The sequence below is a fragment of the Acomys minous genome (assembly GCF_964271855.1).
Source record: "Acomys minous genome assembly, chromosome: 3".
In the NCBI taxonomy this organism is placed as follows: domain Eukaryota; kingdom Metazoa; phylum Chordata; class Mammalia; order Rodentia; family Muridae; genus Acomys; species Acomys minous.
Window position 1 is genome coordinate 81,946 of NC_140485.1, and position 14,367 is coordinate 96,312.

General features: G+C 39.9%; 2 long non-coding RNA genes across 3 annotated transcripts in view; one reads left to right on the forward strand and one right to left on the reverse strand.

Moving 5' to 3' along the window:
* Window positions 1–3,447: 3,447 nt before the first annotated feature.
* Window positions 3,448–8,695, reverse strand: LOC311594020. The gene is made up of 3 exons (XR_014777906.1): window positions 8,405–8,695; window positions 6,265–6,412; window positions 3,448–5,022 (listed from the first exon to the last, which is right to left on the reverse strand). It is a non-coding gene; the product is annotated as an uncharacterized lncRNA (long non-coding RNA).
* An 84-nt stretch (window positions 8,696–8,779) lies between these two features.
* LOC311594322 overlaps window positions 8,780–14,367 on the forward strand; it is a 44,125-nt gene continuing 38,537 nt past the window's right edge. For both annotated transcript variants that reach the window (XR_014778056.1, XR_014778057.1), the window contains exons 1-2: window positions 8,780–8,890; window positions 12,770–12,878. This is a non-coding gene — a long non-coding RNA (uncharacterized lncRNA). The remainder of the gene's footprint in view (window positions 8,891–12,769; window positions 12,879–14,367) is intronic.

Here is a 14,367-nt window from a genome sequence, read left to right on the forward strand (position 1 = left end):
GTACTGCTGCATCTCTAAAATCTGGCATTGGTGTGAACTGTCAATTTCTGGGTATTGATCATCTCTGACTGAACAAACTTTCTATGGGATCTTACTGAAGATCTACTACTGTTTAGATGAGTTTAATCTTTGATTATGGAATTCCTGATTTAACTCAAACAATTTTAAAACTTAAATTGTTTGAGATCTTCTAAAACAATTTTACAAAGTTTATGGCTGCAATATTTACCTCTGTAGACATCCAGATACATCCCTAGGGTACCTTCCATGAACCCAAGATATAATGGGGCTACCCAGAAATGTCTAAATTAAGTACAAACCTTAGTTCCATCCATTTGTCTGCAAATTTCAAGATTTCCTTACTTTTAGTAGCTAAGTAGTATTCTGTTCTGTAAATGCACCACACTTTCCTTATCCATTCTTTGGTTGAGGGACATCTAGTTTCCAGATTCTGGCTATTATGAATAAAACTTCTTTGAACATAGTTGAGCAAATGTCCTTGTTGTATGGTGGAGCATCTTTTGGGTATATGCCCAGGAGTGGTATAGCTGGGTCTTGAGGTAGCCCTATTCCCAGTTTTCTGAGAAAGCTCCAGATTGATTTCCAAAGTGGTTGTACTAGTTTGCACTCCCATCAGCAATGGAAAAGTGTTCCCATTTGGGGATTCTGTTATGACATTTTGCCAAGTTAATTATCATATGTTTTTCTTTTCTTTGACTTTGCATTTTATTTTTATTGCTTTAAAATTGTGCTTTTTTTTATTTTAAATCTTCATTGGCACAAATTAATTGTACAAAGTAAGTAATTTCATTGACATTTACACACATACACTTTGATCATGTTAACCTAGTTTACTCTGGTACTGTCTATCCCATTCCTCCTTGATTTTCAGTCTCCTCCTAGACTTCCCTTCACTTAAGCTCACCCCTAAATTACCCAGATTCCTAATGTGTAGGATAACATTATACTTGTCTTCTTTGCATTGTATTTATTAACCAAATGCAGTGATCTCAATTTAAATCCATTCTAGAAAATGACAAGTCTTTACAACTGCTATGTGGTTCTTCCTGTTACTCCTGTGCACTTGCTGTGTGTCAGTCTGTAAATGCTGCATTCCACGGATTCCTGGTAAATCTTTTCTGAGTATATATGCTCCCATATATATTAAGAAAATTTTAACTTTTTCTTATTATGTCTTTATTCAGGGTTGCAGTTGGGATAATAATGGCTGATGGAGTGAGTGGGACTGCTGTCCTTCTCTTTCTATCTCAAAGAGCAGCCTGGGAGTGTGGGTTCTTCTTTAAAGCTTGGGAAAATTCATGATGATTGCATTCAGTTTGGGACTTCCTTTCTGAGTTATAAGTTTTGTTTTACTGTTTAATATTTGCTGGTTGGTTATCTGCTTAGGTGTTTTGTTAATTAATTAGGTGGCTCAATTTCTGTAGGTCCTATATATTTAGACATTTATGGATATTTTCTATCTGAGAGGATTGTCAATTATAAAGACATTGCTTAAGGAGCTTCTGGATTCGATTGTCATCTGATGCAACACCATCTTTCTTCTACTTTGAGTGAACTTAGAGTCTTCCCTTGTTGATGGATTCCTTAGCTAACTGTAATTTTTTTTGTCCTTGAAATAAGGATCTTCATTCCCGTTTGTTTTTCCATTCCCTTTCTTTCCTTTTTGCTCTGATTCTTCTTCCTTTTTTTATCCACTGTGTTTGTTTTTGATTTGTTCTTATTTTCCTATGTCTTTGAAGTATATCATGTTTTTTGAGCTATCTCTGATTTTTAATGTTAGGATTTATAGCTATAATTTCCTAGAACATTCTCTTCCATTTTTATTTGCTGTTGCTACTGATCACTTCTACCAAGAAAAATGAAGTGCTATAGTGACGGGGGAACTCAAGGCTGTTCAGACCGAAGGAGGTCAGGGCAGGAACTCAAGCACAGAGAGACCCTGGAGGCAGGAGCTGATTTGCAGTCAATGAAGGGTGCTGCTTACTGGATTGCTCCTTGTTTATTGTTTGCCCAACCTACTTTCTTATAGAATCCAGTGTTAGGTTCTGCTGCAGGCCCATTATCTTAGGGTCATTACCACCCACCATGGGCTGGCTCCTTTTTCACTAATTAAGAAGGTGCCTTACAGGCTTATCGTCAGCCTGAACTTTTGGAATCATTTTCTCAGTTAAGAGTCCCTCTTCCCAAATGACTCCAGCTTATGTCAAGGAGAAACATGGCAGGGCCAGGTTCATTGTCACCAACTGGTGGGGACATTCTTTCTTTATTGACTTTAAAAAAAATGGACCCAGAGCTAGTCCCATATGGTGGGATTAGCAATATACGTTGCCTGCTTGTTCTTCAGTTTAAATTATTCACATCCTGATTGTAGCTCCCTCCCTCATTCCCTCCTGATCCCCCCTCCCTCCCTCCCTTGGTACTCAGACAGGGGAGCCCTCTTCCCCTATTATCTGCCCTTAGCCTATAAAGTCTCATCTATATTAGCTGTAACCTCTTCCTCTGTAGCCTGGCAAGGCCATCATGCCAGGGAGAAGTGATCTAAGTTCAGTGGCCAGAATGCATGTCTAAAGTAGTCTCTGCCCTCCAGACGTGGGATCCACAAGGAGACTGTGCTACTACATCCGAGCAGTGGGTCTAGGTCCACATCATACATGGTCCTTGGTTGATGTTTCTGACTCTGTTTTGTAGTGTAGTTATCCTGTATTATGTGACTAATATCCAATTATAAGTGAGTATATACCATGTGTGTCTTTCTGGGTCTGGGTTACCTCACTCAGGATGATCTGATGGCATCAAATGTGGCAAACTAGCCACTGGGCAAAAGGTCCTCATTTCTACCACAGAAGAATTCTGCCTATAAAAAAGGCAAGCTTGGATGCAGGCAGAGTCAACGGCCAAACTCTGCCAAGACAAGGTAAGCAAGTCCTCAATAGTTCCTGCCTCACAAATATGTCTGCCACGTAAATTGGGACAGAAGGCTGAAGAAGATGCTCCAACGTTATAAAGAGTTTTGGGTGACTATTCGTGTAGAAAACTGTCTCTGTCATGTTTTCATTTGGAAAGCTGCTAACCTGCCCTCCTGGCATACTCAGGTAATTAAGTTTATTCCTTCTCAACTCTCTGATGGAGTTGAAGACCAGGTAGCTTAGTTTGACAATGAAGCTTAATTGTTTAGGGGTTAAGATGTTTTTTAGGTCTAGATAGGTGTTCTAAGTTGATAATGACAATATGTGATGGAGATTGATTTACATTCAGAAATTTAGATGTACCAAGATAGGAAAGATGTCTTCTTCAAGGCTGTCAAATACAAAAAGCCAGAACACTAAGAATGTAACATTTATATAATTCCTGTTTGTGTCATAGTTCTTCTTGCTATAGGTAATCTATTGTATATATGTGTAATAATATAAGTGTATATGTAAAAATTAAATTAAAAAAACAATAATCATTTAAAAAAAGAAAAGAAAATGGACCCATTCTATAAATAATAGTTACAAAGAATGAAGCTAATGACATCAAGTGAGCCCATATCCCTCAGGGTGGCTGTTCAGCGAGGTGACCATCTGAGCAGTGATAGAGTCTGGCTTTCAGCCAAATAGTCCATACAGCCTCCTCATATCACACAGAAAATTGGCTGTACCAACTTCATTCTTATAAAAAAGCTTCATTCATCTAATATCAAAAATGAACTCCTGTTTTAGAGTTTACTGAGAACCACTATTTTCTTTGCATTGCAGAACACAATTCAACACTGTTTAAATCAATGTCTCCCTAGTTAAAAACCCTAATTTTTGTCTGAGGAGACTGTGCTACGACATCCAAGCAGTGGGTCTAGGTCCACATCATACATGGTCCTTGGTTGATGTTTTTGACTCTGTTTTGTAGTGTATTCAGAGTTATGAATTTGTCATGAGACTCAAAAGAACAATTTGTGGTTGCAGGCATACACAAAGATAGCTGATGCTGCTGGAGAGAGTAAATAAGAAGGCATGATGGCGATTCTTCATTGTCAACATTACTATATCTAGAATTAACAAAACCCAATGGGTGGGTACACATGTGAGGAATTTTTTTCTTCATTAAATTATATGAAATGGGAAGATCTACTTTAAATCCAGATCTTTAATCTGGGCCACACCTTTTCCTGGCAACCTATTTAAAGGACATGGCAGAAGGAAACTTGTTCTCGCCTGTTTGCTCCCACTGCCAAGTTCATTCCTTCATGACATTAGAGTCTGTTCTTCAGCATCCTGGCATATGCTGAAGAAGAGCTGAGGCATCCGGCACCATGTACTGAACAACTACTAGATTCTTGGACCTTCTCTTATTAAACAGCCATTGTTAGAATAGCAGGACCACAATCTGTAAGCCATTCTAATAAATCCCATGTATATTCATCTTAAAATTCTGTACTTCTAGAGAACCCCGAGTGATAAGAAGGCAAGAGGAAGACATCACAGTGAAGATCTCACTGTGCACATAAGCTTTCCAGGGTAGCAGACATCTGATGGTCACCTGTGTTGTCTCTGCCTGGACAGGTGTCACATGTCCATCCCTCACTCCTGGGAAATGAACTTTCACATCGGGATGAGAGTGCTCAGAGAACCCCACTCACATTGCTGTTTACTTCTGTTGCTGATGCAAGTCCTGTAGCAATGATGAGCTGATTCCCACTCTCAGTCTCTGTTCCTACAGAAGGTCAAGCAAGCTTTTACCCTTCTGCTCCATGGGGTGTTTCTGTCCTCCTTGTCCTCCCAATTAAAGTCATTTGTTCAACAAGTTTCAGTGGTTTCCTTAGTATGATCCCCTGTCTGCTCCCTCTTGGTAGGGAGTCAGCTGTTGCTCAGGTCTTTCCAGAAGTGGTGTCACACAACACACATGAGGTGGCTTTTTTTCTTCATCTATTAGAGCCTTCTGTTTCTCTATAAGAGCAATGTGAACATTTTCCAGCCAGCTCTGACATCTAGTGGCTGATGTTGTTGAGGTAGAACACAGATCTGGCTTCACAAAGAGTAAGAAACAGTTGATTTGGATCCAAATTTAAGCAACTATTGTAATGGTAGTTTTGGATTCTTTGTAAACTCATTTGTGTTATGTAAATGTGTTTTTATTCTAATCCCAACTGTGGGATTTTAGTTAGAGCTTTAGCTTGTCCACACCTGTTAATTGTCTTGTGAGGGGTGTGGCTTTTGCCAGCATGAAGAGAAGCACCGTCTAGGGCTCTAAGGATATAAATAAGAGCTCCTCATATTGGCCACAGACTCTCTGTGGCATGAAGGAAGACTTGCAGATGTCTTACTTCTGTTCATACAATGAGCAGATAACCAGTCTTAATTGCTCTGTACAACCCGCACACCTCATACAGTTATAATGTTAGAACTGTATAATGCTTATACATAGAGATGGTGGTGCTCTGTGAGGATGATCTTTCCACCGCCTCGGTGGATGGCATCACCATACAGGGTCACATCATGAACATCAAAGCACACACCACACATGTTCTCCTCACAAAAACCACCCTCCTTAGTGGCCCACTGAAATGGGTATAGTTTAGGGATGTTGGGTGTGCTTTAAGGGGAGTTAGTGTGAAAGGGATGGTGTCTTACATAGGGTCCCTAGTGCCACTGTGGCCTCTGGGAAAGCAGCCAGACTTGTGGACCAAAATATGGGGTGATGGGGTAAAATTTGGGTCTTCTGGATCTGATTTAAGGCAAGATGGTACGCAGTAGGTGAGGCCTTGCCTCGGGTCTCTGGTGCTTGCACAGCCTCCAGGAAAGCATCCAGGACCTCAGCAAATCTGATGATAGAAAATATTTAATTGGGGCTGGCTTACAGCTCATTATCATCATAGTGGGAAACGTGGTGACATGCAGACAGATATGGTGACGGAAAGGAAGCTAAGAGTTACCTAACATCTTACTAGTTATATCTGGGTTGACAGGCAGCAGGAAGAGAAAGGAACAGTGTCCAGGCTTGAGCATTTGGAACCTTAAGGCCCACCCTCAGTGCCACACTTCTTCCAACATGGTCACACATATTACAACAAGGTCACACCTCTTAATAGTGCCACACTCTGTAAACCTATCTGGGTCATTTTCACACAGTCTTTCTTTCTTTCTTTCTTTCTTTCTTTCTTTCTTTCTTTCTTTCTCTCTCTCTCTTCTTTCTTTCTTTCTTTCTTTCTTTCTTTCTTCCTTCCTTCCTTCCTTCCTTTCTTTCTTTTGCCACATTCCATTCCCTTACCTTATAGGCTTGTAGACATACCATAATGCAAAATATATTTAGTCCAACTTTGAAAGTCCCCACAGTCTATCACAGTATCAGCACTGTTTAAAAGTCTAAAGTTCAAAGTCTCTTCTGAGATGTGTGCAATCTCTTAAACTGTTATCACCTGTAAAATAAAAATGAAGAAGTAGACCACATACTTCCAATAAATAATGGCACAGGATATGCATTACCATTCCCAAAGACTATAAAGGGAGCATAGTGAGAAAATTCTGGACCAAAGCAAGACTCAAACCCAATTGGGAAACTCCAAACTCTTCATCTCTATGCCTGATGTCAAAACACTTTTCAGATCTCCAATTCCTTACACCTTTGTTGATTGAAATGCAATTCTTTCTTTCAGACTGATTCAACCCCTGGGCCTGGTTTGAGCATTTGAAACCTCAAGGCCCACCCCAAGTGATACACTTTCTCTACCATGGCCACATCTTCTCCAACAAGGCCACGCCCCTTAGTAGTCTCTTTATGAGCCTATGGGGGCTCAAAAAAGATTCCTTTTCCTCCTGCTCTTTCTTCTCCTTCTTTTTCTTCTTTATCTTTCATCTCTGTCTTTGTCTTTCTGGTACCAGCCAAAAGGTAGAGTTGCATTTCTGCATTCCTATATACTCTGGACTTTCTCCCACATTATCTGTAGTTTTTGCACCTACTTCCTCCACATGGCTTCTTGGTGACCTTTATTGCAGCAGGAATGGCTTTCTTCCATCCTCTACACTCATTCTTGTTGACAGCTCCTAATGTTTCTAGCTAGCCTGTTTTGTTTTTTCCACTATATGTGAATAAAATCATCCATCAGCTTCTTTTAAGACTTTTACTAAATTATTTTATGCATGAGATGAAAACTTAACAAACCCTGATTCCCAGAAACAACATCAAAGCATGAGTCTAACCAAGAGTTAATTTAAGTATCCTTGATTTATATGAAAAGTTCCTTCAACCTATTGCTATCATTTATCTAGCAACTCTTTTAAGTAAATGTGTCTTCATAAGAAAAGCTTCCCTACTTTTCACATGTCATTTTTAGGAGTACTCTGTTAGTATATTAGTAAATTTGCATGTCTTTCAAATTTATTTTAATTCCCCTACTCTTAAAGTTTATAGGCTATTTGAAAGGTGTGTTTTTCTACAAGGACATAGAACTTTGAATGAAAAGAATGACATGAAAAGACATAGATAATATCTCCAATACTATGACATTTAAACCAAACTTGCTGTCCTTTGAAGCACAGGAATACATGGTTACTTGTATTACTACATGCAGAGAAAAACAGCATGTTTTTTTTTGTTATTGCTTTTATAAGAATAAGGTCTTGGCATGAAGCTGTATATGGATATTATGACCTAAGTCCTCATAACATGGACAGACCCTTGAAAAGGTGATACATCAATGGCCAAGTTGGTTGCACAAGAAACTAAAACAAATAAGTTAACTTTCCCAAGGCCTACAGTGCAGGTGCAAGGCATTACTCTAAATAATGTATATGAGGTAACTTCATTGGACAGAGGTGACATTTAAGTGTTACAAAAAAGAACCAGGCATGTCCAGGTAGTGCTCACTGGACAGCCCTAAATGTCAGTCACCCCAGGGGTCTGGCTCCACAGCTGTTGGAGAGTGTGCTGTGACAACAGTCTTTATCTCCGAGTCCTTGTACATCAATAGTAGCAGCGAATTCCAAATCAGTCTAGTTATGGTGATAATCCATAGCAACAGTTTCTGGATCTTCCAAACCTTTCTGAGACTAAGATTCAAAGAAGGTACCCACTCGGACTCCTAGAGGAAAGTGCTGCCTGTGTATCAGCACTTCAGTGCTTACTCAGCAACACTGTAGGAGCTTGAGACTTTCTCTGCTAGATTGCCAGTATTTCACTTTCGATCCCACAGAAACAGATGGCCTCTTCCCTGGAACCTAACCAGATGTACAGCTTATATACCTGAACATCTGCAGGGCCCTGTTATACACAGCTCTTCCTGATGGGGCCTCCGCTTCATACCAAGTCACTTTAGGTTTTCAGAAGTCTATGGCTGCAATCCCACCCCCTCGACTGCAGTGCCCTATCATTCGCCGCTTTCTCGTGGGACAAGGACTTCATTCCAACTCACCTCAGGTGTTCAGAAACCCGTATTTGTAATCCCCATCTACCCCTTGGAAAGCTAAGGCTCGCTATTGCCTTATTGCCACCTCAAGCTAGAGTGCATTTCGGGAGCAGTGACGGCAAGAATCTTTGTTACTGCCTCCAGTGCAGTGGTAATGAGTAGAAATGTGTACCAGGAGGCCTTCTGTCTGTGCTGTAACCTGAGGCGCAAAGCCTCTTGGCGGAGCAGGTAGCTGGCATAGCACTAGGGGCAAAGTCCTTGGAGTGAAGTAGACGTCAGGGAACAGTACGAGGGCGCAAAGGCCTTTGGGTGGAACAATTAACTGGACTAGCTCAAGGGAGCAAAGGCCTGTGGCTGAAGCAGTTGCTCAGGTATTGCACGAGGGTGCAAAGGCCTCTGGGTAAAGCAGTTGATAGCCGTTTCTGCCCCTGGGTCATAGAGGCCTCTGGGAGTATCTCAGCATTTGGGCTCTGAACAGGACTTTTGCCATAGGTGAGCAGGGGTTAAATATGATAAAGGTTAAAAATGCTTAACTTTGTCCTTAATACAAGGAGTCATTGAGTGGGTCTTGCGGTTTTGTATGTGCGCTAAGTTCATGCTTAGGGTACATTAATTTAAAAACAACCTAATTTTAGTAACTTCCTCTACATACATTGTAGTTGAATGAGGTTCATTAGTCTCTCCTGCCTCTAACGGGAACAGGGCATTTTTTGTTTTAACCCAGGGAAGTGAGCGTTGTCTGCTGTACTTGCTTTCTGAAGGAGCCCACAGCTCTGACCTCTGGCTTCTTACTCATAATTATTTGAATCTATTTGAGCAAGTTATTCATGTTTTTTAAAAAAAAAAACCCACATCTATTTATTTATTATGTATACATTGCTCTGCCTGAGTTTACACCTGCACACTATAAAGGGCGTCAGATCACATTATAGATGGTTGTGAGTCACCATGTGGTTGCTGGGAATTGAACTCAAGACCTCTGGAAGAGCAGTCAGTGCTCTTAACCACTGAGCCATCTCTCCAGCCCAAGTTATCCATGTTTTATTAATGCTGTTTACTGAAGGATATCACCATATCTTAATGTCTAGCAGTCCTTCCCCTACCCCCCACAGACTCCATAAATGTGTGTCCATGTCCAAGTGGGCCATCTAAGAGTCTAAAATTGAGCCATTGAATGAAAAAAGAGATAGAAAAAGGAACGTGACTGCTTATGTATGGTTGGGGAAAAAGTTTGCTATAGATTATTGGGAGAGGGTAGCTAGATGCAGAACCATCTGGGAGAATCCAGGGGTTACATGATGAGACTGAGATGGGTCATGTGGGAAGAGGTGGAACGCAGAGGAGAGGAGAGAGAGGAGAACTAGGTGAAGCATCTAGGATCCTTAAAGGTACAAAGACAGCAGGTAACCAACATGTTTGTTATTATATAGGGAAGAGCAGCCTAGCCCCTTGGCTGGCGAAATTTAGGGTGGACTTGGGTAACCCTGCCAGAAGAGACATGTAACAGGTAGTTACTGAGGGATACATGGAGATCCTGGCTTGCCAGTATCTTCTTCGATATTTTAAATAGGCATTTCAGCCATTTTTTCCCAGAGTTTGAAACTTAAGAGTTGCCAGGGTTGTTAACTCAGGTGCCTCTTAGAGATTGTGTGCCTACTGCTTACATTCAGGTGGTGGTTAGCACCCATGGTTCTTTGCTTTATAGAGTCATCGTCCATTTTTTTGTGACCAATTATCATTGTCTCTTCTTTCTCCTCATATCCCTTCTCTATCTTCTTTGGCAAATGTTACTTCTCTTATGAACATCATTTGCTTAGGGTCAACTTGAAGTCAACTTGATTCAGTCTTCTGAGACCTTTGTTTTACAGAGACTCTGACATGTCCCCACAGACTGATGTTTAAATCCCTGAGTCTTCCCTCCCTTAGTTTTGGAGACTATGGAAAATTTGAGATGTGAATCCAATGAGTTGGTCATGGGAGATAGATCTTGGGTGTCTTTGATCTGTGATTGTGTTTTATAGGGGGGTCACATTTTCCCTGGTACACTGTAAACTGAACACCTGTCCTCTCCCACACTCTCCTGCAATGAATAATATTCTCTGTAATACCAAAAGTCCAAGCAATATGGAATAAACTTTCTGATAGCATATGTCAAAATAATTGATTTATTTCCAAATGTTGTTTGTGGCAGGAATTTGACATGCCTACACTTAAGTAACTGCCACAAATCTACTTCTGAACAAGATCATTATCACAGCTTTGGAGATAGGGCTCCAATGTTTTTTAGGATGACACTATTCAACCCACAGCAGCATATAGTCTACAATTTTTTATCATGAGACATAGTTCTTCTGGAGCCTGGGGTGGTAGCTCATTTGGTGCAGTGCTTTCCTCACAAGCATGAGAACCCGATGTTGATTCCTAAAAACTTTGTAAAAAAAAGTAGTCATGTCATGATTTGTGTTTGTGATCTTATACCTTTACAGATGGACCCCTATGGATTAAGATGTTAGAGATTATATCTGAGTCATCTATAATGCATCTTTGTAGCATTAAGGCATGGAATAAAAGTCCATTTTCGTGGAGTAATTTAACCAAGATAGGGGTCTGTTTTGAATTCATTCTCTCCTTCATATTCCCTCTGTCTTATCCTATTTACAAAAGAATTCTGCAGTTTATTTATGGAACTGCACAGAAAGTATCACATGAAGAATGATGGGACACTTTATAGAAATCTTTGACAGAGGTTTAAAAGAGATTAAGTCACTGGCTCCAACTACCAAGACATAAAACAGTGCTACACATATCATTCTTTATCAACTAATATCCAAACATTTCATTCAAAATATATGAAAGATATTCATTTTAGATTACTATCAACACTGGTATTTCATGCTTTCACAAATGATACATATGCTTTGTTCCAGGTCAGGGTCTTGGAGCAATACACATTTTTCCATTTTTATTATGTTTCTTTTTTAACATATACATTTATATTATTATACATAAATAAAGTAAACTACAGCAGGAAAAACCATGAAACAATCAGAAATTATATAAATGTTACATTCATAGTGATTGCTATTTGTATTTGGCAAACTTGAAGTAAACATCTTTCCTATTTTGGTATCTATCATATCTCATCTATTAACTTAAAAGTTCTACCTAGATATAAAAACATCCTAACTCCTAACCAACTAAGCTTAATTGTAAGACTAAACTATCTGGTCTTCAACCTCATCAGAGACTTGAGAAGGAATAAGACTTGATTACCTGAGTGAACTGGAAGTGCAGGTTAGCAGCTTCCAAAATGAAAAAAAAAAATGACAGAGATAGTTTACTTCCTGAAGAGTCACCCAAAACTCTACAACATGGAGCATCATCTTCAGCCTTCTGGCCTAATATATCTGACAGATATATTTGTGAGGCAGGAACTATTGAAGACTTGTTTACCCTATCTTGGCAGAGTTTGGCCATTAACTCTGCCTGTATCCAAGCTTGCCTATTTTTAGGCAGAATTCTGTCTGTGACAGAAACAAGGACATTTTGCCCAGTGGCTGGTTTGCCACATTTGAAGCCATCTCCATAAAGAGGTTCTTTGATGCTCATCATATTCTTTGAGATAGGCTGGGTGTTGCTAGGAGCTAACTACTCTAATATGAGGTATTGTACCCATCCAACACAATTATAATACAAGATTTACTTCCAATACCTTGAAAGTGGTACCACAGACTTTTAGCATAATTAAGTATTACAAGCTAATTGTTAGTTGAGCAAATCATGGTCATGTCAATTACTAGTCTATTTTTATCATAAGAGTATATATCCTAGGTCTAACAGATAGATATGATTTTATAGATATATAAGGAAAAATAGATAAGGGCTTCAAAAGCCTCAGAGACAACAGAATATGGCATTTGAAGACTTTTTATTATTTTAAACATTCTTTGACAACAATACACAATTTAAGATTATAGTTATGCATTAACATAGGGTGTAAAAGCTGATTACATGTGAAATCCAAGTAAGAATATATAAGTGACCCTAAAAATTCTACCAAGGAATTCCTACAACTGATAAGCACCTTCAGCAAAGTGACTGGATATAAAATCAACTCAAATCAGTAGCCCTGCTGTATAAAAATGACAAAAGTTCTGAGAAAGAAATTAAGGAAACTACACCCTTCATAATAGAATAGCCACAAATAATATGAAATATCTTGGTGTGACTCTAACAAAGCAAGTGAAAGACTTATATGAAAGAAGTTGAAGAAGATATCAGAAGATGGAGAGATCTCCCATGTTCATGGATCGGGAGAATCAACACAGTAAAAATGAAACAAATACTTTGTTTGTTGTTCTCATTTTACAGGTGGGGAAACTGAGGCCGAGATACAGGACACAATTTTTGTAAGGCATCATATCTACTTCAGCAACACACTGGCCAGACTAGATTTCTGAGTTCTTGTCTTATACTTAAGGTATGGACTTTGGAGAGGTTACACAAATGCACATGAGAAGCACGCAGGAGGCTCTACAGAGGCAGAGCATCTACTGGAGCTTATTGTGTTCTGAATCCCTGTCCCTTCCAGGAGCAATCTGTCAATGTAATGTTCCTCAGCAGAGGGCTCTTCCATACCTTTGACCTTCATGCACTGTGAAAAGAATTTGAGAGCATCATGACTTGCTCTTTGTCCACACACCGAGCACACATGGTAAAGAAAGGGCATGAGTGCTAGGAAGAGAGAGGGTTCTTACAAAGGGGGGGGGGGATGGAGAGTATTCTGGGGTCTGTAGGCAGGGCAAGCCTGACACCAGCCCATGGCACTGACATTCTGTCATTCCTCCAGGTCTGGCAAGTGATTTGTCTGCTCTTGTCAACTACAGGCTTTCAGGATCCATTCATTGGTCTAGTGCAGAAGAGAATGGGATAGACAACTGGGATGAGATGGAGTGTGGAGAGGTTCTCAGTCTGGAGCCTATTTTGTGGGTGGATGATACACTTGCTGGCCAATAGCAGTAAGAAAAAGAATTGGCATGATTCTGTCCACCATGGGCTGTCTCATCAGGAGCACAGGTCTTTCATGAAAAACAAGTCCAAAAAACTACAAAATAACTTGTTGCTGCAGCAAGGTCACCTTATTATAGTTTTGACTCCTTCAAACTTAGGCCTCTTTGAGATGACAGAGCAGCTGAACTGAGTATCTGGTGCTCCCAGATTATTTGACTGAAACAGGTATCACTGTGTCTGTGAAGTAGAGAAGAGGAGATGAAAGTATGGATCACTGCAGAGTAAACACACAGGGACCACTTTGACTGTGGTCATATGGACCATAGGGTAGAAGGGAGAACAAAAACCTGTTTGTACCACATTCTGCTTGGGTTAAAGGGGCTGTCTAAGCAGGGAGATGGAGTAGTCTAAGGAAAGCAGATGTGCTGAATGGTTTTATGTCTACTTGATACAAGCTTGTGTTGGCAGAGATGAGGGAGCTTCTATTGAGAAGATGCCTCCATAAGAACAGGCTGTAGGCAAGAATGTAAGGTAATTTTTAAATGATTAATATGGAAAGTTCCATCTCATTGTGGGTGGGGCTGGCCCTGGGCTGGTGGTCCTGAGTTCTGTAAGAAAGCAGGCTGAGCAAGCCATGTGTAGCAAGTAAACAGTTCGCCTCCATGGCCTCTACATCAACTCCTGCTTCCAGGGTCCTGCTCCGTTTGAGTTTCTACTCTGACTTCCTTTGATGATATATATATATATGACATTTGGCTCAATGTAAAAGTAAAATATTATTTCAATAATAGTAAGCTCCCTGGTATTGTGAATAAAAGAATAAAAGTGAGTTTACTTCAGTGGCTTGTCCTTATGATTGTGTATAGATAGCTTGAAGTCATGAGAATTTTGCTCATGTGACCTTTCTTAACTCTCAGACTATAAATTATCTGAGGCTTTGCATGAAATTGACTATTGCA